We start from the raw sequence: 27,196 nt of genomic DNA, 5'->3' as shown, positions 1-27,196 counted from the left end.
CCATGGGGAGGTGAGAAACATGTGGTGCTGACGTCACTAGATCTTGTTCCCCTCTCTTGCTGTCTCCCGCACACTTACGCGGAGCAGTAGAGACTAGAACATTCCCTCGGACAGCTGTTCCTTATGTCACAACTCAGCCATTCTTTCATGATTAAAGGTTTTATAACCTGATGTGCTAGGGCCTATGCATTTCTGGTACAGTAAATATTTATAAAGTTTTACTACCATCATAATAATTAGGATTATGTATTAGGCGATTTTAAATATTGATCATTTGATCGCATTTTCTGACTGTGAGGGTTTTCTCCGTACCGCAGGTCTATATGGCCTAAAACTGTGAAAGCCTCTTTCCCCAAAAAGGAGTGACCCCTGATATAGTGGAAGAGGTTGACGTTTCATCAGGAACATTTTACCAACATTCAACGGCCAATACAGATTCATAAATAATTAAGAAACCAAACCCCACGGCACTTACGCCCTTGAAAGGGCTTTGGCATGCCCGGCGAACGCTGCTCAGCCCGAAGGCCTGCAGATTACGGGGGGCTGTGTGGTCAGCACGACGCATCCTCTCAGTCGTATTTCTGGGCTTTCGAGACCGGGGCCGCCATCTCACCGTCAGATAGCTCCTCAATTCTAATCACGTAGGCTGAGTGGACCTCGAACCAGCCCTCAGGTTGAGATAAAAATCCCTGATCTCGCCGGGAATCGAACCCGGGGCCTCCGGGCGATAGGGAGGAACGCTACCCCAACATCAAGGGGCCGGTTTATAAATAATTACTTATACAAAATATAATACTAGGTGTTTACAATACTACTTAACAGCAACAATTAGCCAAAACAACGGTAAACAGCATCCCGTGCGATTGGTCTTGTTTCTTTAATTTTAGTAACTAGTTTTAGAAATGAAACTATGTTTAAAATCGTTCTAAAAATCACTGGATGGATAGAAAATAAGAAAACCGAACCGTAAATACCTTATTTGCGAGGCAAAAATTATTTAGTACTGATAAAGCTACTGGAAGAGTTTGTGTTAAGCACAGTGTTATTACATTACTTGTTAAGTTTTGAAAAATACTGAAATAATTTACAACATCATTATCTACACATAACAACTAGCAATCATAATTGACAAAATTGAAATGTATTAAGCAAGTGGTAAAATAATAACAAGTAAATCATTAACAGAAATGCACAATTACAATGGGCCGCGTTCGCTGCAAATCTGGCAGTGGGGGCCAGATAACGTCACCAGCCAAAGCGAGCCTGCACGTGACCCCGACCGGCTAGTCTAGTAACCGTGAGTACCGGGGCGGGACCTGCAGCCGGAAGTGGAAGTGAGGCGACCCTAGCGGACAGTATTGTTCAACAGGTAAGGGAAGCTCTACAGTCAAAAACATTCTCTCAGCTATCGTTGAGGCAATAACTGAACGTGTCACAAAGGCTGTGGCTGAAGAACTCAAGGCTACCCAACACTTCAACACTGAGATCATCAATGAACTTAAAATGGACATTCAAAATTGGGAAATTGAACTGAAAGCAGTAAAAGACAAACTCAAAAAAGAGTATTGATGCTCTGGAACAATACCAACGCAGAGGAAGTGTCTCAGTTCTCAAAAAGTCTGCAGTGTTGCCACATCAATTCGCTCTCACTCCTCAGTCACGTAGATGAAATTCGTTCGACAATGTCAACCTGTAACATGCATCTTATGTGTATTACTGAAACCTGGATGTCTGACAAAATTAGCTCTAACTTTGTAAAGCTAGAAGGATATAACCTATATCGGCATGATCGCACTAACAGGCCCGGAGGCGGTGTAGCAGCATATTGTAGAGATGATATTAAATGCAGAATAATTAGTAGATCATCATTTGGCATCACTCCACGTACGGAATATATGTTTGTTGAGACTGTAATTAACCGTCAAAAAGTATTGATAGGAGTTGTCTATAAACCACCGAATGTTATTAACATCTCTGACCTTGAATCTGACCTTCTCAAACTAGTGCCAATCTTCGTGCATATAGGCCTACTACTTCTTGGTGACTTTAACACAAATACCTTAGCCCCGACTGGCAAATCAAACTGAATCAGCAACCTATTTACCTCCGTCGACATGACGATCTTACTACTAGATGCAACTAATCATGTTCATACACTTAGATATACAAGCCATACTGGAACTGACTTCCTGACTTCAAATACCCCGCATCAAGTTCTTAAGTACGGTCAATTTTCTGTACCTGGAATTTCACTTCATGACTTAATTTACCTGTGCTACTTTCTACGTGTACAGAAGTACAAAGCTAAATATATTCGTTACAGGGATCTGAAAAATATCGATCTACGACAACTCCAAAATGATGCGTACAATTTACCTGGGGAAGATATAAAGCAATTAGACGACACAGACATGAATGTCGGTGCGACGTAAAGCAACTAGCAAAAAAAAAAATACATGAAAGTAACAAGATTTAACTCTTTACTCACAGGACTATATGACAAGCATGCTGCAGTTAAGCAAACTAGAGTCACTCGCTCGCCTTCACCTTGGTTAACTAGCGATATAAAAGCAACAATGACTCGCAGTGATGCAATATTTCGCCGATACAAGGTAACAAATAATGAAATAAATTTTGAACAGTATCGCCTCTTACGTAACTCTTTTCTTTTTTTCCTAGTTGCTTTACGTCGCACTGACACAGATAGGTCTTACGGCGACGATGGGAAGGGAAAGGGCTAGGAGTGAGAAGGAAGCGGCCGTGGCCTTAATTAAGGTACAGCCCCAGCTGTTACGTAACAGAAAAATCAACTAATTTGCAATAGCAAATTTAATCAGATTAAAAATGTAACACGGAACTTAAATGCTCGTGATACCTGGAACCAACTTTGAACTATGGGAGTTGGAAAATGTAAGGAGCCTCATGTGCCAACTATATCTCTCGATACACTAAACTCTTACTTTGTAACTAACCCAATAAAGGGATCTCAACCTCAAAATCATATCCATCTAAATAAAAGAATAAATGATTCTACAGAAAACGAACATAATTTCTCTTTTCACGCTGTCAGTGTAAATGATGTAAAGCGTATTTTGAATTCAGTTAAGTCACAATCTAAAGGAACGATAACATCCTAATTGGATTTATAAAAGCATTATTGGCGCAGTCCTACCAATCAATACCCACATTGTAAACTACTGTCTAACCACAGGGACGTTTACAACTGCATGGAAGGATGCTCTAGTAACCCCAATATTAAAGCAAACCACAGGAAATGCACCATATGATTACCGGCCTATTTCGATTAGTCCCCCTCTCTCGAAAGTTCTTGAACGAGTCGTACACGAGCAGCTAGTAGAATTCTTAACCAGTCATTCTCTTCTTGACCCATTGCGATTTGGCTACAGAAAGGGACATAGTATTACGACTGGCCTTCTTCGGTTAACTAATGACATAAGTCTAACAATGGATGAACAACAGGTGACACTACTGACACTACTTGACTTTAGTAGTGCGTTGGACACGGTAAATATAGACATACTATTAACCAAGCTCCGCTCTCTGCAAATCGTCCAGATAGCCCTAATCTATTTTACGTCGTGCCTTACAAACCGTCCCCAGTGCATAGTGGTAAACAAAGATCCCAATGGGCTGTAAAATCATCCCGTTTCCCTGAATGGTCTGTTGTAGGACCCCTTTCGTTCGTCTTATATATTCATGACATATCCTCCACACTTCAGTATTGTAACTACCACTTATATGCTGATGGTCCGCGGATATACAAACACACCACTGTAAACAATTTACATGAAACAGTTCAGCATATTAATTCAGATATTGAAAGGCTTACCGCCTATTCTGAGAACAACCACTTAATCCTTAATCCTCGTAAAACAAGAAGTATTACAATAGGCAACTCTAAATTATTACATGTAGTAAGAAATGTCAATCCTCCTTCAATCATCATCAATGACATTGCTGAACCGTACTTTAAAAATGTAACTAATCTTGGAATGGAAATGGGAATGAACACGTAACTAATGTATGTAGAAAGATTCAAGCAGCTCTATATCCCCTGAAACGTCACAAGAATTATTTTCCTCAAAACCGTAAATTAAAATTAATCCAAGCACTCCTATTCCCAATTTTAGACTACTGCGATACGGTACTAGACAATTTAAATGCTGAACAAGCTTTGAGACTTCAGCGAGCACAAAACTCATGCATACGATATGCCTTCCAACTGCGACATGACGCTCATCCTACACCATTTTTTAAATCATTGGAATGGCTACGCATACATGAACGAAGGAATTTCCACCTAATGACAATTCTTTACCACGTACTCTCGACGAGCACTCCTAATTACCTATCTTCTAATTTTCGTTTTCTTTCCTCATTCAATCAAATTAGTACACTTTCAGGTTCCCTACTTGAAATCGAACGAATTCCTAAAATCATTCCATTTTAGTTACTGTATCGAGACTCTGGAATACACACCCAATGGACATTCGGCACCTTATTTCCTCTCAAAAATTCAAATCTGCCTGCCGAAAGTTTTCCTGGGATCATATAACTGAGTTGTGTGAGTCATTGTGTGTACGTTGTGTGAATGTTTTAAATCATTTATGCACATCGATTATTATTATTATTATTATTATTATTATTATTATTATTATTATTATTATTATTATTATTATGCTTCCTCTTAATATTACTGTTGTTACACTAATTGCCGTGCTGATTCGTAACTTCATCTTCGTTGATATGTCCGTAATATTATATCTTAGTAGAATTACTGTATCTAATTTTTTTACAATTTTAAGTTTTATTGTTTAAAGTGTTTATGTGTAAGAGGGTGCCGTGAGCCCTAACGTCGCCACAAATGTAAGTCGGGAATAAATAAATAAATAAATAAATAAATAAATAAATAAATAAATAAATTAATTAATTAATTAATTAATAAATAAATAACATTGGTATGTGAATTAGAAAGATGTTTCTGAAGACTTTCGTCTGGAGCGTAGCATTGTATGGAAGTGAAACATAGACGAGAACTAGCTCAGAAAGAAAGAGAATAGAATATTTTGAAGTGTGGTGTTACAGAAGAATGCTGTCTGACTCGTTGCCTGAACGGTCAGCGTACTGGCCTTCGGTTCAGAGGGTCCCGGGTTCGATTCCCGGCCTGGTCGGGGATTTTAACCTTAATTGGTTAATTCCAATGGCATGTGGGCTGGGTGTATGTGTTGTCTTCATCATCATTTCATCCTCATCACGACGCGCAGGTCGCCTACGGGAGTCAAATAGAAAGACCTGCACCTGGCGTGCCGAACCCGTACTGGGATATCCCGGCACTAAAAGCCATACGACATTTCATTTACAGAAGAATGCTGAAGGAGAGATGAGTAGATAGAAACACGAATGAAGTGATATTGAATCGAAACGGTGAGAGGAGATCGATTTGGCTACATTTCACCAGAAGAAGAGATAGAATGATAGGGCACATCTTAAGACACCCAGGTATTGTACAGTTGGTTTTTCAGAAGGGTGTATGTGTTATGAACGGTAGGGTCAGACCAAGGTACGAATATGACAAGCAGATTAGAGCAGACATAGGATGTACTAGTTATGTAGAAATGAAAAGTTTAGCATAGGATAGGGTGTCATGGAGGGCTGAATGAAACCAGTCTATGGACTGATGACTCCAAAAACAACAACAACAACAAAATAATAATAATAATAATAATAATAATAATAATGATAATAATAACAATAAAATAATACTGACTCTAATATTCGGAACTTGAAATACGAAAGACTGCGATCGAGAAAATTGTGAACCAATCACAAATGTACACCAATAATGACAACTAGCTCTTGATGCCGCAAAGTAGAAAAAGGTCGTGGATCCAAGCTCCAGCAACACACACATTCTCATCCACATTTCATGCAATAAATCTGAAAAACGTGACGGCATGCTCTCGTACACTTTGAAATCCCATTATCTAATGAATTTCGTCTTTCCTAACTTTAATTTAAATCCGTCTTACATTTACAATGAAGCCTCGAGGTGTTCACTGCGTCTCAAGCATCAAAGAAAAACAAATTACGAAATATTGCTAAAAGCAAGAATTTGACTTTTTTAGAGTGGCATTAACCACTCAGATAGGCAAGCTGTGACCTCATGCAATCGGTCCTAATGTACTTTGCAGTTATTTATATTTAAATGTGCAAGCTTCCCTACAGTTTACTGAAACTAAATAATGAGCCCTAACCTCTCCCCTTTGCTACATTAAGTATATTATGACATTGCAAATCGAATACACATCTTTTGTCGATTATCCGCCTGCTTTCTGTCAGCCGACTCCCATTCCTCGTAGCCAGACATTGTCCCTTTGATGTCTTCAAACTGAAATTCGCGCAGTCAGTGGACGTTCATCCTGCCGTAGAAATCAGGTTCCCGGTGTCTTTCTGCTCCTACTGGTCCGGAACTTGACTACAACCTTCCGTTCATTCGTGGAATTACAACTGGGTCAATGCAAGCTGCCTCATACAATCACAACCCTCGGTGGTAGTCTTTCCCGTGACCGTGAAAACCAGTTCTCATTCAGCCGCGTGACAACTCACTGTTTATTTAACCTGGTAACTATGTCAATTTTCCCTCTTACTTATTGTTTCACCCGTGTTATGTCACAACTCTACATACGTTAACAGCACACAATACTGGGGCTAGAAACTGCATCAGGCGTTCGTGTCCTATGAAAATCTACTTTAATCCGCCCAGGTATAAACTTGAAATAGACAGGTACCTTACGTGTAAATGTTCATATCGAATTGTTCTTTCCACCTAAATTTTTCAGACACTAAAATATCGCTCGTTCAAGTTCACTTCCACCCAGAAACGTTAGTTCGTGATGAATGAGTTGTTATCTCGGCATTGTTCTTACAGGGGCCATGCAATATACTTAGCTCGTTTCTAATGCTGAATAACTAAGTAAAGTCTGGGCATATAGAGCTAATGTTAGAATGTCCCGACACGCGATCAAGACTTATAATACCTGACTTCTCCAAATCTGCGCACTCGGCAAATAGGCGCATCTTCTCGCGACTTGACTACTTCGAAGACTCCTGCCGAATAGACATATAACCAACGCGCTGGTTACTTTTATTAATTCGTCTCCACAGACGTTGTCCTATGTTCTTTCAGGGCACATCTCTCGTTCTAACCAATGTATTTCCAATATTTAAATGATGCACATCTCCACTGGTTTAAACTTACGTCGTATGACATTCTAGCCTCGTGTCGGGTTCGAAATGTGGTCCGTTGGTCTCTGCTAATGCCTTCCATCCTTCCCTTGTACTGAAGCATGCACATGAAGGTCGTGCGCGTGCCAGGTATTAACCCCTCTTTCTTAATTGAACTTGCGGTCAAAAGACCAGCGGCACCAGATTTCCTGTTGAATTGTGAAACATATGCCGTGGTCACTCCAGGTTTCCAAGACTTAATAAAATGAATGCTCACTATAATCACAATAAAACTGGTCACTCCTCCCAGAAACATACGGATATGTAGTCATCAGAACTATTTTAGTTGTGTTCACATTCCTATGCTGATGTGTAAAGCAAAATGAACCTTACCGCTCCACAGTTTAGGAATGTGCGTTTACATGACGTATATATGCACTCCTGTAGTGTAATGTATTTAAGGTTAATTTTCCTTTACATATCAGCATAGGAAAATTAACAGAGTGAAAATATCTGCGTTATTGTGTTATTGCTCGCGCAGCAACTCTATGGAACTAGGTCATTGCTTCCCTTCAGGTTATGCGAACAATATTATCACATATGATACATCAGCTGGTAATGTATGTTGACAATACGGTATTTTCTCTTAGCGCGTTAGTATTTGAATATCTATACCAGATCCAAACCAGCATTAATGAACCTTTACAATTTTGCAAATTACATTCGTCAAGAGGCCATCACTGTATTCTTCAACGCAGAAAGTTTATACCAATGTGGTTTAGAAAACAAGGCACATGTCGAAGAAATCTCTGGTTGACATATGGAAAACCCACATCGACACTGAGTAACGCTGGATAATATCATTTTATGTATTACCTTCCTTTGCCACTTCACATGAGTAAAAACAAACAAAACTCGTGATAGATTCGGGTTGCTGGTTTGTGTTTGAAATAATATGTTAGGCTTTACATTCAGTGAAAATATGATGAAGCTCCAAATTAATTCGAGAGGGTGATAAATTTTACAAGAATAAAAACGACACGGTTATGAGGGTATATAGGGACTGTAGTAGGGATGTAAGGGAAAGGGGTTATAAGTCCTTAGTAAGACCCCACTTAATACCATGGTTTCACTGTGCGGGATCTATGCAGGATTATTTGATTCGAGAAGTGAAAAAGTTTGGAAGGCTACTCTTTATTTGCTATTTGTTTTACGTCGCACCGACACAGATAGGTCTTATAACGACGAAGGGACGGAAACGGCCTAGGAGTGGAAGGAATCGGCCGTGGCCTTAATTAAGGTACAGACCCAGCAAGTTCCGAAGGAAAGCAGACGTTTTGTTCTCGGTTATTTCCGACAAAATTATAATGTTATGAAAATGTTGAAACATTGGGCTGAGAAGACTTGGGACTAGACGAGCTGCTCAACTAAGAGGTACGTTACGAGCTATCAGTGGAGAGATAACGTAGAATGACATAAGTAGACGAATAAGCTTTTGATAATCATGCTTTTAATGGTGGGAAAGTTCCTAATAATTATGGGAATAAATTTGGAATTCAAGAGAACAAATTAGGGCAAGTATTCATTTATAGGAAGAGGAATTATGAATTGGAATAATTTATCAAGTGAAATGTCCGATAAATTTCTAGATTCTTTGAAATCATTTAAGGAAAAGTAATCTGCAACCTTGCGATAGTTCTATATGCACATCAATAATTTATTTATTTATTTATTTATTTATGTATTTATTTATTTATTTATTTATTTATTTATTTATTTATTTATTTATTTATTTATTTATTTGATGTTCCGGCGTTGCGACAAAGTTCGTGCTTCTATAATTACTCACATTAAACGTTGAAGAAACCATTATCTCCAAAAGTGATGCGCTCGGAGGACAATCGTTATTTTCACCATCGACTAAATACCTACGATGATCGTCTGCACCCGAAGGCCGGTTGGATCCCTGGAAGTTCCACAATCATGTCATGAGATAATGTTGCTCTCCTCACCGTGCCAGAAGTTGCTATTGTATATAAATCGGCCATGCTCGCTGATATTCTGTGCGAGGCAAAATTTTCTCCGCAGCGAGGTGTGCACGCTAGCACAGTCAGTCACACTTAGTTGCGTTGGCAGAAGATCCCACTATCCTTTGCGGCATGTGCACATAATTAGGAATAACAATGGCGCGTGTACTCCAGAGAGTCCCGGTGTAAGTCTTACCAGTTGCTGCGACCTGAGCGCGATGAATTCTAATGCTGAAAACTGCACATATAAGCAGCCGCTGAGTCACCAGAATTGAGGTTAAACTCCTCGACCCGGCATAGAAACAAACACGGGACCCCATGATCCATGGAGCCGGCATTACTGGGATTGAAAATGTACTAAATTAAATTATATAGAATTACTTACCACTGTTACAGGGGATGCTGGAGAACATCGTCCTCGCCGTTAAAGGGAGAGTTTGACACTTTTGCAATTGCTTTGGAACATTTTGTGTAGGGTTTCCGGTGTAATTGAGTTTACGAAATTGGTAATTTCTCCCTTAATATCACGAATTGTTTTGGGGGTTATTATTACAGTTATACCGAGTTATTTTTAATTAAGTATCTCAATATATTACGATTATGACTTAAAACATGTTGAAAATGTTCATGATGTTTAAGTTTTACATGTTTCCGAAAGTGTATCACTTGCACGGTTGACTCCACTAAAATACCCTCATTTTCTTCGATAACATATCTACTCCATGCACATTCCTGCAACCCACACTCTACATCCAACGCTATATCCCACAATGGTAAAACGCAGCTTCCCATCCATGCCAGACGTTACCCACTCTCATCGGAGGGTTTGCCTTACATGGGCTGTATCTGGTTAAAATAGCCACACGGAAATCACATACCGAGAGGACCGACAAACTTGAATATTCCTATATCTATAGGCGAGTAATCTAAATAATATTTCAGATCAGAATTTGAAAAATAATTAACTAATCGATGTCTGTATAACTACAAAGATTACATCGCCTGTAAACTTGCGTAATTAGAGCTCGTTCTGTTTCACTGCACCCTAGATCCCGTTATAAACATTTAGTTACCACCGAATGCAATTACCGCAACAAGTGTTTCATCGATGTCAGTCAATCAGAATAACCAATGCTTTCCATTACTCCCAAACTGTGATCACTTTCGTATTTGTGAAAAGCTACCTTTTAGTAAAACGCGTAAGTTCAATGGGCAAATTTGATTGAACACAGCTCTGTTAGATTTTAAATGCATTTGTGAAACTCGCACGTTGAATTTTTGCCATCTTTCTACAAATCATGTCCACGGTGTAACAACTTTTTAAACGTGATTGATCAACTGTGTGTGAATATAAAATTATAGGCACCTCCAGATCACTAGAGGAGATTACTGTGTAATTATATTCGAAGTAGATAGTTCACAGCTCTAGGGAAGCTACCTTTCCCATTTCACTGAATTCATCCCAATATCTCTTATTTTTACATTTATTTAATAGAAATATACTTGTTCCTGATATAACCTGGATCGATATTCAATGTTTTGAAATCTGCGGATCGATTACCCACCTCTCATCAAACGAATTTCAAAAAGAAAACTGCTTTCAGGCATTGTTCATGCAACTGCGAATTTTCTAAGACTAATGGTTGATTTTATAATCAACTGAGCCAATAAATTAAGTTTCAGTAAATCACTGGAAATGTTGACCTTTAACATGTAATATTCTTTCGAGTGGTTTAAAATCACGTCAATCAGACAGGTTTTCGGTGGCGATAGGAAGAGAAACAGCTAGGACTCGGTACGAAACGGACGCGGCCGTAATTAATGTACATCTCCGGCAGTTACTTGCTTGAGAATGAGAAACCACGCAAAACTATCCTCAGGGAATGATGGGGTTCGAACCCTCTCTCTCTCCAGAATACAAGCTTACAGCTACGTGACTGGAATCACTCAGTGAGCTCGTTCGGTGTGTCACATTATTTAAAGGCCAGAAATATTGCTGCTTTTCTTAAAAATATACCAAAATATTACAATATTAAGATAATTAATCATTTTATATTTATAACGTCATTTTATTTCCGAATAGATTATCAGAGATGCTAGGGAGTCAAAAATTTGTTCCACAAAAGTTTCTTAATATACTGGAGGCACATCGGCATTTACAAGCCCCCAGAAGTTAAGTTGACTTCAGTTGGAATCGAACTGTCATGTTACAGTAGGAGCAAAAGAACCATTTCGACACTAAGGTCAGGAAAAATTAGAAAATATTAACTATTTTTCTGTTAGGTGAATTGGATTGTTGAATGGATCTGAACGAAAATAACATAAATTCGGAGGAAAAATAAAGCTTGCAGATCAATGGTATTATTGAGTGTGCTTTAGCATTATCACCTTCTGTACCTCCGTTTTAAGAAGAGAAGTGTGGTATGAAATGATTTACTAAAGATATTTTGAACAAACATTATAAAGGAACAAATTCAACATATCGTCACTACGTGACAATACTGCATATCTGATAATGACTGGTCGCGCCTTCCAGCCACATATGGATATGCAGTCCACCAGAACAATTTCCGTTGTGCTCATTTTCCTTTACACTCTAGTACAGGAAAATAAATACAATGAAAATTGTTCTGCTGGACTGCATATCCACATGTGGCTGGAAGGCGTGAACAGTCTTAACGAAAATATTGTATAGGAAGAGTATTATCAGGTACGCGGTATTGTTTGCGCAGCGACAATATGTAGCCCACTTAAAGCTGCAACCATAAGAATTTCGGATAGCTTTTCACATATTTAGGTCGTGTAGTATACACATTTTACAATACATTCCAAAGAGATGTTAAATAGAGAACAACAATGGACAGCTGGATGTCAGAAGGAACCAAATCCACAACCTTCAAACTTCTTGTCCCATCTACCTACTGTTACGTGCCAGCAATAAGATAGCCACTTTCGGTACTTCTTGGAAGGGACTTCTGAGTCATCTGACCGGGGAGCTCCCGGCCGGCCTGGAGGGCATTGTTGTGTATTCTAGGTACGTTTATTGTTGTCGGCTGGCTTACCTATGAGTTTCGTGGAGATTGAGCGAGCATATTTCCCCACTAGCCACCTCGCGAATATTTTGCTTCACATCACCCGAGCTATAAAAAGGGAGGCTAGCCGAGGTCGTCAGTCAATCTTGGGCTCCGTGGTGGAGTCAGTGTTGGTGCTGGACTCGGATTCAGTGTTGGACTCCGTGGCGGAGTCAGTGTGAGACTCAGTTTGTTGGAGTTCCGTGACTGGGCTGAGGGCGACAGAGGGGTTGGCTGTCCCTAGTGTCCCACCGAGGTATGAACGAGGAGCTGTGGTTGTCGGTATCGGAGTGCCCAGAGAGTAGTTGTATTGAAGACGGTGGACGGAATGGAAGACTGTGTACTACCTTAGAGTACTGTGTGTTTGTGTGTATTTCTGTGGACTTGGGATCGCCGTGAGTCAGCGAGGGAAGCCACTATCGTGAGTGTGAGGGTAATTGGACCTGTGTTAATATTCGCTGTTGTGAGTATCGTCCTGCTGTTGAATACTGCTGGGCTGTTACTGTTTAGTTGTTCACTGCATGTGACTGTGAAATACTGGACTGTCTCTGGAGTCGAACTAAGGAATAATTATCGGGTGTTGTGTAACCCGTTGCGCTATCTTCGAATCCAGCGGTCTAAACACGGCTGCTGTATGAAGTTACAGGACTTGGGGAAGTGAGAGTAAGGATTTGCCGTGCCCACATGTTAGCAACTGGTTGGACAACATGCTGTGCCATAAGGAAGAGAGACTTGTAAATAGAGAGCAATTATTAAGTGTGGCCATTCTTGGTTGATTAGAATTTTATTGTGTATATATATACATGTGTGTGTGTGTGTGAGCATTTTTGGGTTCATCCTGAAATAAATTAAAGTAATAAAAGCGCTGTTACATTCGTAACACTATTCAGGCACGATGGCCTTACCATTCCTGTCCTGTACGCTGGAATCTGAGTTACAGGTCTGCCATTACCTAGGTGCAAAACGTACAGAGTCTTGGGATTTATCCGCAGATCTCTACAGGGAGCTAGACAGTAAGCAGTTCAGACGGACAATTTGATATTAGTAGTGCCAATACCGCTATACGGGATTCCTTCCTGGCGGCCCTCTACAGCAGAGAACGTGAGGAAACTAGAGAGAGTTCAACGCCGAGCAGAATAACTAATTGCTCAACACGGCGATTAAATACAGCCAGGTCGCTGGCACCCTGACAGCTCTCTGTAAACAAATAGATGGATGGCTTCTTTCTTTTAAAACCTCGTATGCCTCAATGCATTTCCTACCCATCATATTCTTTAAGAGTGGTCACGACTCTCAGCCATATACTTACAGTATATGCAGTCCATCAGAACAGTTTTCGTTGTGTTCATTTTCCTATGCCGATGTGTGAAGTAAAATGAACTTTAGACATATTACACTGTAGGAGTGTAAGTTAGCCATGCAAACAACACCCTTTCAAAACGGTATAGTAAGGTCTATTTTGCTTTACACGGTAGCATAGGAAAATGAACCCAACGAAAATTATTCTGATGGACAGGGTATAAATATATGGCTGGGAGGCCTGACCAGACTTATGCATATAATGAGTAGGAATAGAATTCGTACATACCAGGCTTTAGATTAAAGCCATCGAGATACAGCTTTTCTGTGAAAATCCCTCGCAGGTGTCATCCACATCAAACGTTGCAACCGCTTACAGCTGAAGAACCGTTCCGCTCAAATATTTCGTAGTATATCCCTTTTCACTCCACTAGCAAGAATGACATGTGAGCCATGCTTGAATGGCAGCTTCATAAAAGTTACCTTTCTGTCATTGCTAATGGCCTTTTCCGGGCTTCTCATTGATTGACTATTTCCAAGATTGCACTAGAGCCGCAGCTCTCTCGGTTGTGAACACGTTACATCATTCTTTCCGACGAGATAGTGGTCATATCTCTTTGGATCGAATCTTTGTGTAGTTTATAGTTAGAAAAATATAAAATGGAGCCCACGCAGATCGGAGTGGCATTTTTAAGCTACAGATGGCTTTTTAATCGGTTCAAACTTAGCCTATACTACCATCCTTCCTTTAATTTTGACGGCTAATATTTCAGGTATGGTAATTCATTTTTTAATATTTGTTCTACGGTTCTCTCGTGGATTTTTTTCGCTTTTATTCATAGCTGATTGATACGCATCCTTCTGCTCTGCTACGTGAATGGGCTGCGTGCTTGTTGTTTTTATTGTGATTGAGTTATGTTGATAGCTGGGTCTCTGATTGATATTAATTATGTGCACTGCATTCTAAAGTGTTACGCCATCAAAAGAACGCACACCCCCGTGTCGACGTGAAGTTCCATTCGTGTCGTACGAGGTGCGTAACCTGATGAGTTTACATATGTCTACAGGATCCTCTCTGATCCCACTGCTGAAGTGTCTGAGCCGTGCACGCTGCTTCCGAGGTATATGAGGCCTTTGTCGATGACCGTGAGAGTCATAGTATTTTAATTGGATTTCGACCGTTAACTGTAGTTGATCTCGTATTGTTGCCGATACCGGCAATGTCTGGATGTTTGGGTGCGTGTTGGCGAGTAAGGGGAATGAAAGGATCACGTATCGCTCGGCTCAGTTATCATTTTTTGATCTTGTTTCTGTACCTTTTGTTTGGGGTGCGGTGTTATTTATTTTAGCTTTTTGGCTATCTTGGTCACTGGCTTGCCCGCGACGCCGCCATGTTTGTTTTCCTTATATTTAGGCTATACGGATGCCTGTGTTTCTCTTCGGGTTTTGATCATTGCTTCTTTGGTCCAGAGATGTTCCCCCTCTGTGCCAAGACGATACCTACATTCCTTTGTATTATCTGCTCGGGGCTTCTTCTTCTCCGTGATGCGTGGGAGCTTACCGTTGTAGGGTAATTGTTGTGAAGATGGTGGAGTTTAAAGGCGTGTATATGAAGGATGATTGTAATCTCGCGGAAGGAACGATCTAATTGACCCGTGTGGATTATATTTGCATTGGCAGATAAATGAAATGAGATTACTTTTAAAGCGGTGAGCCCGTTGTAAGTGTAATTTCATCTTGGAGTTGAAGAATGTCTTGCTCACGAAATGATGTTACCACATCAACTCAACAGACTCTGCTCATGTATGTATCCTTTGGTTATTTATATTTTTAAAGTGTTTGCTTCATTTTCTTTGCTTCCTTTTTAATTTCATTATACCAATAAACCCTCATTAATCTAAATTTGAATTTCATTGTTAGTATTATTAGTCCCATATTTATTTACATCAGTAATGAGGGGCATTTCCAATTCAAGGCAGTTTATCTGGCCTTTCCTAGTCGCGATCCGCGCCTCACAATCTCCCGATGTGTGTATATGTGCTGGAGTATTGTCCTCGGTAAGGGAGGGGTTCGGTCCACATGTTATCAAACTGGCTTCTTTATTCGTTCTTCTGGGCGTTCAGACACAAAAAGACACAGAAAATATTTGTAAAGAGATAAAATGAATGTATATATAACTAAACCTTCTATTCATAACGCCAGTTTTCTACTGTTTGAATGTTCAGAATGCGTGGGAGGACGGATGACTGTTTATGCGATCGCGAGTGAGTGAGACTGTATGCCTCCCAGCAACATAAGGATATGTAGTCTATCAGTACAGCTTTCGATGTATTCATAATCCTATACGTAAAGGAAAGTGAACCTTATCGTACCGCACTGTAGGAATGCGTGTTTGCATGGTGTATTTATAATAATAATAATAATAATAATAATAATAATAATAATAATAATAATAATAATAATAATAATAATAATAATAATAATAATAATAATAATAAGTTTTATTTATTCTGGCAAAGTTAGGGATGTACTCCCTTTCTTAAGTTAAACGGTCTTAACCGTCCGGCTCCATGGCTAAATGGTTAGCGTGCTGGTCTTTGGCCACAGGTGTCACGGGTTCGATTCCCGGCAAAGTCGGGAATTTTAACCTTCATTAGTTAATTTCTCTGGCTCGGGGACTGGGTGTATGTGTTGTCCTCATCATAATTTCATCCTGATCACGACGCGCAGGTCACCTACGGGAGTCAAATCGAAAGACCTGCCGAACATGTCCTCGGACACTCCCAGCACTAAAAGTCATACGCCATTTCATATTTTGTCACCAGTCTTAACCAAGAACACTCTTAATAATAACTACTGCTGACAATAATATGATAGCAATATTAACAATGATAAGAGTATCAATGAAAGTAATCACACGTAAAGAAAAAGCAAATCATAACATCTACATAATACACATAGTACGTAGAGTACATTAAAATATATATGAATAATGAATACTATAACTACTACTTAAGAGAAAGTTTAGAAAATATATACATTTCTACTGAATACCGGGATATCGCCTTCAATTGAGAGGTGAAGAGAAGTATTAGTAAGAAGAAGAAGAATATCTGTGAAAGGAAGAGGGAAATAATGACGAATAGGTGGTAGGAGGAGGTGTTTTCAGGTCATAACTTTGTGTTTCATGCATTTTACCTAGTATTTCGACACAGGTATGTTTAACCCTGACAGTAACACGTCTATAAATATCGCTTTAGTTACACCACACGTCTCGAAGACGTGCCACTCAAAGCCTATTATTCAAGTTACGTTAAAGTTACCAGACGGAATGAACAAGGAATAGAGGTGGTGGAGGGGATAACTCTCCCCTCCTTATGAGGATTAGATGGCATTTACGACACGTCAGAAAATCATATGGTGTAATTGTCAGGGTTAAAAGCTGAGCTGCTGGACATGCTTCTGACGTCCACTGGCAGTCCGACTTGAGCTGTGGCAGAGGACGGTTCGCGCGACTCTGCCTCATTGCGTGTGACGTGTGGTGTTCTGAAGTAAACGTAAAGTGAATATGACAACAAACGGCATCAGGAAAAATACAATTAAATGTGCTTTCCCCGACAAGGCCAATAAACCTGGACCTGCGGAAATACACGAGTGGATCCACCAAACTTTACAATAAAATGTCGACCAACTGGAGGCCATACAACTTGAGAATTTGGAAACGGCAGTCTTCATCAAGTTAACCAGTAAACTGTTAATGGAGAAGATCTTACCTAAGACCAATGGACACTCACAGGTACGAAAATTTAATGGCTCTCTATCTGATGTGGTGATAACATGTGCAGACGTGGATAGCAAATTAGTGAGAATCATGAACCTCCCCATAGAAATCCCAAATGAAAGAATACTGTCTTTCTTTAGCAAGTATGGAAAGGTAAGGGAAATCCGGAATGAGAGGTGATCCTCAACCTATATTTATAATATATACAATGGAATTAGGGCCATGCGTATAGAGCTAAAAACTGACATACCTTCCATTGTCTCAGTAGAGGGCTACAGGGCGCAGGTAGTATACGACGGGCAACCGAAATACTGTTTTTCTGCAATGCTACAGATCATTTTAGACAAGACTGTTCCGTAAGGCGAGGTGAGAATGGCAATAAATCCGGGCCTAGACTCCTCAGTGAGATAGTTGCCAATATAGACCGTAACAGTGACTCACCGGATGCACTCGAGTCAGGGAGGATGTCTACGACCATAGTATACGTAGAAAACCCTGTCTCAGTCCAACCACAAGCGGCAGAACAACAACACTCGGATAACTCACTTAGCCACTCCAATGCCGTCTCGCCAACACCAGTCAGCCCGGTCGCCTCACCAACTGCAATATGTACACAACAACAAAGACAGCAGTCAAAACCGGACACACACGAGCAACAACAAACATCTGACAACACCCAGCCGAAGATAGATAGCCTTGAATGAACAGAGAGCCTGCTTCTAAACAACTTTCAACAGGAAACTAGCCGCATACCTCCCAACACTGCCGCGGAGAGTGTTTTAACTGCTAAGGTACACGAGACAGCTGGAGAGGGGAACATAAATGTCTCATCACTGAGTGAGAACTCCACTCAAGATCCAGGGACCAATATCATGCAGTGGGTTGCGGACATAGAAGAAGACACCTCTACTCTTATGGAAACTCAGGATACGGGATCAGGGACCCAAGAAAGCATGAAGGTAGATGAACAACCAATCAAAGAAGCCGCCATGGCGAAAATCACACCGAAACTAAAAACACTACGACCTTCGCGGGAAGAAACGCATAAACCCTGCACGACAAGAGATCCGCGTCTACAAGGGAGTAGAGCTGCAGAAATAAGATAGTGTCTGCCCCTCCCCCAACCCTGACCCTTTCCACCGCTTACCACTCTGTTCTCTGCCCGACCAGGAAATGTTACCTCTGATGATGCGGTTGTCAACCTATACCCTGAAGACAACAATACTGAATGGAACGCCAGATAGTAAACAACAGCGAATATTAACACAGGTCCAATTACCCTCACACTCACGATAGTGGCTTCCCACGCTGGTATCCGTATATCTTCATCAGTAGGCTGGCATCTCTGGCAAGGATCACTTTTCCGCATCGCAAGATCTACACTCATGTTAGCTACATCGGAAGGAGGTCTTGGTCTTATTGATATACAGCTTAAAATTAAAGTGCTCTTCTTGTTAAGGAATCTCAGAATGATGCAAGCAGCAGGAAACCGTCGCTCCAACGACTTCTTACTGGAAATGTGTAACGCTGAAGAGATTAAGAACCCGCCAGCATTTTATGATATCCACCATCACGCGCCACATGCACGGTATATGCGCTATGAGATGAGCTACGTTCCACATAATCTCCTCTTATCTCCAGACATAACAACGAAGAAACTTTATAAGTATATACATACAAAGCAGTATCAAGCCCCGAAAATAGTTCGAACAGCGCTGTCAATAAACTGGTCTCGAGTCTGGAGGAACATCTCAAATCGCATTCTCCCTCCAACAATATGTGATATTTGATATAAGGTAATTCATGATATCATTCCTACAAATAGCAAACTCCAACGCATCCATATGCAGGAAAACGACGCATGTGGGTTTTGCTGAGCTCCTAGGGATACAATTCACCATAGACTGACGCAATGTGACGTCACACAAAAGGTGTGAAGTGACTTCAACGTGAAACTTAATTTTGTCATAAATCAGCCCAAGATCTATATTGCCTCTGAGTGGACTATTAGACCTACCTTTAGCTTGATACCAGCTCAGCTAAATAATACTATAGTGCTCCTATTAGGCAGTTATGTACATTGTGTGTTACAAGCCAAGAGACCATACACCCATCAAGAGTTATTTGCAGACATCAGTATCAGTGTACACAACGCCCTCGTATCCCTCCAGAAGCTAGATATTGGGGAGTATATGAATAAACGTGTAGCAGTCATCTAACAACGCACTTGTGTTAATAGTTCCTACTATAACTTTTCTCATCTCTGTCACAAGAAGTGTCATTTAATAAGCGACTTTAAACAGTTGTAAACGAAAAAAACTGGTAAGAGATTCCATTGTCGGGCTGCGGTAACGATGAATGATTTCGTGTAGATTGCTGTTATGTGTACAGGAAGGGTAAACATATGGTGCTGCAGGATCGGGTATTTTTTTTATGGTCCATGGAGAGGAGCTTGATGCGATCACGCAGATAGGCCGGTTGAGAAGTTTTAAGAATATTGTGCAAAAAGCAAAGAGTATGAAATGTGCGTCGTTCTTGCAGACGAAGCCACCCGAGCCGTGTGTAAGACGGTGTGACATGGTCAGCGTAACAAAGTCCACAGATAAATCTTACACAAGCATTCTGAGCACACTGTAATTTCCTTCCCCAGTCTACTCCTAGGTTGTTGTAGACTACATCGCAATAGTCGATATGAGGTAATTCGTGTGATACAACAAGAATATTCTTTAGTGGAAAAAGGAAATTTAATTTGAATTTACTGAGACAGTGTAGCGTTCCGTATATTTTTCTACACACAGATATAGTTTGGGCAGACCACTACAGATGGTCGTCAAATATTATACCAAGATTTCTTACGTTTTGGCTATACTGCATGGGAGTACCACTTATGGACAACTGTGGTAACGCTACTCGATTGGGTTTGAAAAGTAATTTAGGGTAACCAATAATTATTGCCTGGGATTTGGATGGGTTTCATTTTAAGCCTTGTTTATGTCCCATATATCTATGGTCGTCAACTCTTCATTCAGGTGAAGTCTTCCTGAGTGTAGGTTTTTGGGTTTGCTGTGCATATATATCTGTAAGTCCTCTGCGTATAAGTGGTATTTACGGTGTTTAATCTGGAATCTATGCCATTTATATACAAAGGGAAAAATTGGGGGGCTTAGTACAGATCCTTGTTGTATTCCTACGTCGACCGTACGCCAATTTGAATATTCATTGTTGTTATTAAGTACACACTGCCGGCAAACGGTGAGACAGAACTGATCCACTGGAGTGTACTCGCGGATAAATTGAAACTATTTAATTTGTATACAAGTATGTCTCTGTCAACAGTGTCGAAAGCTTTACTAAAGTCCAATAACGCTAGAACTGTCAGTTGTTTGTTGTCCATAGCTTGCCTTATGTCATCAGTCACATGTATTAATGCACTGCAAGTGCTGTGTCTCGGTCTAGAGTCAGAATGGTGGATATCGATGAGATTGTGTAGAGTAAGACAGTTGGTAATCTGCTTGTGAACTATGAATTCTAAAGCTTTTGACGATATGCATAAGATGCTAATCGGCCGATAGTCACTGATGTTCTTTGCCAGTCTTATTTCGGAAGCGGGCGAACTATGGCCATTTTCCATATTTCCGGATAAGTCCCCAGTTGCAGTGAATAATTAAAGATATTCGTCAATGGATAGACGATGTGGTGGAGAATTTTCATGAGCATTTCATGGCCTATATTATCTACGCCCCTAGCGATTTAATGATTCAATCAATTCTTGCGCTGTGACGTGATTGAAATAAAATTTATCTCTGTGTGGAGATGGCGTATTATCATATGTATTAATTGTTTTCTCTTTCACGACCGGATTAATTCCCGTTGGCGAGATGAAACGGTCGCTTAATTCATCTCCGTTAACATTTACTTCTTCGTTAGATTTCTGGTTATCGATGCCAAAATATTTCATAGATTTCCACATCGTCGCAGGGCGTACGGCAGGTCTAATAAAGTTATGGGCGTAACGGAGGCCATCGCTTCGAATTTTAGAGGTCGTTTTATTACGCAATGTTTCATAAGTCTGGTGGTTGACTTCCGTTGGGTAGTGTTTGTATCGTCTATGAACCGTGTCTCGCGTAGCCATTAAGTGGCGAATTACCGAGCTCGATAGCTGCAGTCGCTTAAGTGCGGCCAGTATCCAGTATTCGGGAAATAGTAGGTTCGAACCCCACTGTCGGCAGCCCTGAAAATGGTTTTCCGTGGTTTCCCATTTTCACACCAGGCAAATGCTAGGGCTGTACCTTAATTAAGGCCACGGCCACTTCCTTCCCACTCCTAGCCCTTCCCTGTCCCATCGTCGCCACAAGACCTATCTGTGTCGGTGCGACGTAAAGCAACTAGCAAAAAAGTGACGAATTTCGTCATCTATCCACGGTTTAGGAGCTCTGGAACCTCTTCCCGTACGCACTGGTGCGTGCCGATCGTAGAGTTGCTTTACCAGGTTATTTAAATGTTGAAACCAATTCCTCTACATTATTGGCGCGATTTACCTCCATCCACGGCAGGGAAAGAGCATCTTCTTCTAATCTGACTGCGTCAATTCGTCTGAGGTCCCTGAATGGTAATATTTTCATCCTTGGTTTTTTGGCTTTGTAACTGGTAGGACAGGTAGATTATGTCATATCCAGATCGTCCCAGCGCTGATGTTTGTCCATGTTGCAGGACTTTCGCTGAATTGTTTGTTATTATTTACGTGCTCCTACGGTGTAATATATTTGTGTTTAATTTTTCTTTACACGTAAACATTCGATAATGAACAAGGCAAAAATTGTTCTAATGGACTACATATCCGTATCGTTCCTTAAGAAAAAATACCGCATATCTGACAATCCACTTCCTTTCCATTATGTTCTTTAAGACTGGTCACGCCTCCCAGTCATATTTGGATTTGCTGTCCATCAGAGCAATTTTCTTTTTGCTCATTTTCCTATGTGAGAGTATAACTTAAAATGAACCTTTAATGTATCATACTGTGCCCTTGCAAAGTCGCTTATGGGTGCAATACTGTAGGAATGCGTAAATAAGTCATGCAATCATACGCTACAGAACGGTCAGGTTATTTTCCTTCACACGACGGTATAGAAAATTGAACAAAACGAAAATTATTCTGATGGACTACATATCCATACGTGGCTGGGAGGCGTGACCAGAATTCAGGAAAATAACTAATAGGAAAAGTGTTGCCAGGTACGCTGTGTTGCTCGCTCAGCGACGTTTTACAAGTACCTTTTATTTTTGTGGGGATTTCATGGAAATCTGCTTAGTTAAGGAAGCGAAAATTGAGTAATTTTACCCGATTCTCATCAACGCGGCCACGGTTCCAATTCCATCGAATGCACTTAGGGGTTTCTATACTATTTTCACAACACTTCAAATTCTGTAGATTTGACGGCACTCTGAAGTCTTGCTCTGGGAAAGATATTGACTCGTGTCTCTCATTTTGTTTAAGGAACTAACAGTTAAACGAAGCTGCTAGCTTGCTCGTAGGTTCAATTAAATAGCTGTTTCCATCAGAAGAAAGCATGCATTCTGCCAAGGATTCTTCGTAGAATAAAGTTGCTGTATCTCCCCAGACGAATATACAAAATCCTTGCCAGCCCACAGAGTTCCTTGAGACTCTTGGCCCTACGATGAATACTGCCCAGCCCAATGGCCTGAAAATTTTAGAATGCCACGTGTTCAGGGTGGCGACATCTTCATTAGTGTTGCCCTCTACAAGAAGTAATGAATTTCCTTGGGGGAATAGCCGTTAAATGAGTCAATATACATAACCTCGGTCCCTTGTGGGATAGAGTGCCCAGGTACATTCTTTCTTCAGAACAAGAAACAGGTTAAAATGCCATTCATTATAATCATTTTGTTGTAGGCTCAGTTAATATCAAACCCTCGAAAAGCTGCTATCCTTTAGGGTAATCGAACCCTTGTATTTCCAGATCCATGGAGCGTACATTTGCTGTCTCGGATGGGCAGCTCCTAACTTCCCAGAGAGGCATATACCAGTGGCGTATACTGAGGGCTACCTAGGCTATCAGTGAAGCCCAAACCTCAAATGCCAGCGATGGAAATCTAAAGTACATTATATTGTAAGCATCTGACACATTGTTCCATTTGCAAACCTTGAAAGTAATGAGAAAAGACGTCTCACGTATTTCTGAGAACAAGGCTTCGGAGACTGACATTGCAGCCCAGACTCTGGTCCCGCTCCCCTCGACTCGCCTCACGCGGCTTGCCGCTGTATGCCTACAGGCGCGGGAACCGGCGGAGCATAGGTGTGCTAGGCTTCGGTCCGTCAGATCGCCACTGATAACTATCAACCATGCGTTCATCATCGCATATACTTCCTCACCTCATCCTCCTGACTTAATTATATAGATAACGGAGTGCTGGTATTTCACATCCGTTTACTTCTACATCCTTGTAGGAAGACACTGCAGGCCTGCTATTATAGGAGTAATATAGTTTTATTTTTATAGGTAGATCAGCTAAAATGAAATGAAATCTTTCAGGTTTAGTGTTCTCTTTTGTTGGCCGGAATCGAACCCGTGATCAGGGGTCGGGCACCACCACTGATCTTCCGAGGAAGATAGTTAACCAGTGAACGATGAGTACGACCGCTGTAAAATTCAACACTGTTATTTAACGATTATGACGATGACGTTAATAATAATAATAATAATAATAATAATAATAATAATAATAATGGTGCATGGCATCTGTATAGGCTTGGTGGTGACCTAATAAGGATAGAATGAATGGCGAAGACGTCAAACACCCAGTCCCCCAAACCAGGGAAATTAACAGTATGAGGGGGTTGATTCTGAAAATCGAACCGGGGCTGTCGGGCCAAAGGCAAGCATTCTATCCATTTAGCCTCAAAGCTGGACTTCAATTTGCTAAACCTTAGGCTACCAACTCGATCGATAAGGTGTTGAGTATTGACAGTGGCAGAAGCCAGGGCAGTAGCTTGTGAAGCAGCCTTGACAACACAGCAGGCTTCTCCGTTGTCTATTGGCTGCAGCTCAAAGCGCTTAAGGCCTGACGTTCCCTAAACCAACTATCGAAAATGGGTAACCTAAGTCTAGTGATAGCCCACGTCTTGATACCAGCATACCCCAGTGGGATATACCGTAAAACAGCTTTTCTTTGGACTAGGAAATCCAACTCTGACAAATATATGCCAAGCGGAAGATGATCATTTATTTCTCTTGAAGTTGCCCTTTACAGAGTCTTGTATAAGTTTTATGGTGTAAAAGTATTTTTAACATTTTATGACAAATCTTGCATATTTAACTCCCCAAATGAGTTGAGCGTGAGTTTGCTGGGCTAATTATTGTCTCGCTTGCACAATTACCACCTGCTATCAGGTCTCGCGGCTGCGTCTTAACTCACTTACCGCCTCGGTTAATTAAGAGAGGCATCGTACACACAGCACCAGAAAATTTCTACCGCAAATGTACTCTTTAGTGTCTCGCAATTGTAGCCTTGCGCTCTACCACTAACAAGTTACTTTTCATTCTAACAACGTTGTAGAAACAACCTTTGAATACAAGACAACGATCCCGAAGAGCTACAATCGTGGTCTAGAGTTTAACATAATTACTCCCGCTACCTTCATATCTGTTGCTTAGTACTTCTTAATATGATATCCTGAGTCCACTCTGCTTTCACTCCCGTATAGTAAAGTTGGTCTAAAAATGGACAGACGTAAGGATAGTTTCGTCTGAGGACTTCGTTTTTCCTTACAGAATAACCGTGATCACTACAGCGAGCTCACTAAGTTAGCTTTGCTGCACATGGATTCAATTTAACTTAACGTACTACCATACTGGGGTAGGTAATACACATACTAAGTAGGTACTTGGAATGATCCTCTTGTTCCAGTTCTGTAGTATCTGATATTCACTCCCCCTGGGTTTCTTCCCAACTGGGATCCCCTAGTGTTGTAAATGCTAATTTTCACACCATACTTGCAGGATTTGGGAAATTCAATTCATAACAAGAAATTGGTCAAAATGCCACTTATGAAAATTCCAGAAATGTATTTCCCATCTCAGTTTTAAATGAATATTTCGATGGTAATTAATATAATATATCGTCGTTGCCGGTACAAAACCTCCTATGTGATAATATTTTAACTTAGAACTTTAGCCGGTAAGGTTCTGTCATCTAAGGTTCAATATTGCGTGAATGTTGTCAAGGCATTCTCGCTCTTCATAATGTATGTGCTGCGGGTCAGTATATCTCCAACAAATATGATCACATAGGAGGTTTTGTCCCGGCAACGACGATATACAGTATAATACAGTAGCATCCTTCTCAGTCCTACCACCATTAATTACAAATATTCACGTCAGTACATGTACTACAACTATAGACAGACTTACCGCACAATAAGCATACAGGAGCTATCGATCACGATGTTTCAAACTGTTCCAATCGTAATTAATCACTCAACTGAAAAGAAGAAAGGAATGATTCAAAACAATTGGAAGTCACTTCAAAGTAAGTAAGTACATCTTCGTGACTAAATGATTAGAATGTTGGCTTTTCAACCAAGGAGTTCCGGCTTCATTTTTCATTCATTTTTTAACTCTGTTGGCAAGGGGACTGGGTCCCTGCGCCGTCATCAACACTAGTAGACCATTAATAGCAGGTAGGGGCCCCATTCTCACAGACGCGCACTTCGCTTATAGGTGTTAATTGGAAAAAATTGCAGCAGCCTCTCCGGAGGCCACACGGAATAATAATAATAATAATAATAATAATAATAATGTATGTATATAATAATTTTATTTGACAGTCATTTTCGAGAAAAACTAGAATATCTTAAATATGACAAAAATATTGAAAAATCAGAATATACAAAAATTCGTTTCTAGAAAAAAAGACCGCCCCTATCAGCTAAAAAATACAAGACGATATTACAAAGTCTGGCAGTTAAGCATAATCACTAAACGAGTCCATACCGCATGATAGAATATCAGACGGATTTCTGAATAAACGGAAGCTGACTCACACACCATGTCACACAACTTGTCCAAAAAACCAGTGTCAGAAAGGTTATGATAGCTAAGGTACACGTTTGACAACAACCAACAACACCTGGCAATGTCTCCCACAACAAAATATGCTGTTAGTAGGGTGTATGGTTACCCCTAATGGCCACACATACTTTGCAGCGACGTGGCATGCTCTCCATCAGCTGGTCCAAGAGCTCTTGTGGCAGTCGATCCCATTCCACCGAAAGGGCAATGCGAAGGTCTTGAAGGGTCCTGGGTGGAAGCTGACGGGATGCAATTCGCCCCCCTAATGCATCCCAGGCATGTTCTATAGGGTTCAGATACGCAAACCTCGCTGGCCACTCTCGTGGGGCCAACTATAGAGCAGCTGAGCAAGCATGGAGGGGAAGTGCATGACGTAATACGTACTGAAGGCCAGCGCAGATGCACGTTATTCTCACACAATAAGACGTTCAAGCCGGTACTTTCTTTCAATAAATGTACTTATCCCAAAACTTTAATTACTTAATCGTAAAAATTTATTTATTCAGGACACACTGCTGTATTTTTCCTTTGTCGGTGAATAATTTCCTTGCCTTGTTATACTCCGTAATCTGTGTCTTATTCGTTCCGCTTGATCCATGCTCCAAATTATTATTATTATTATTATTATTATTATTATTATTATTATTATTATTATTATTATTATTATTCATATGGTAATAT

At 40.5% G+C, this 27,196-nt stretch overlaps 1 protein-coding gene across 1 annotated transcript in view; it reads left to right on the top strand.

Annotated features, from left to right (window-relative positions):
• Tk (Tachykinin) overlaps positions 1-27,196 on the top strand; it is a 1,255,732-nt gene that overhangs the window by 607,854 nt on the left and 620,682 nt on the right. The gene's annotated exons all lie outside the window — the stretch shown is intronic.

Source organism: Anabrus simplex, chromosome 2 (genome assembly GCF_040414725.1).
Source record: "Anabrus simplex isolate iqAnaSimp1 chromosome 2, ASM4041472v1, whole genome shotgun sequence".
NCBI classification, from domain to species: domain Eukaryota; kingdom Metazoa; phylum Arthropoda; class Insecta; order Orthoptera; family Tettigoniidae; genus Anabrus; species Anabrus simplex.
Note: the sequence above shows the minus strand (reverse complement) of the source record. Positions and strands in the feature narration are given on the sequence as shown.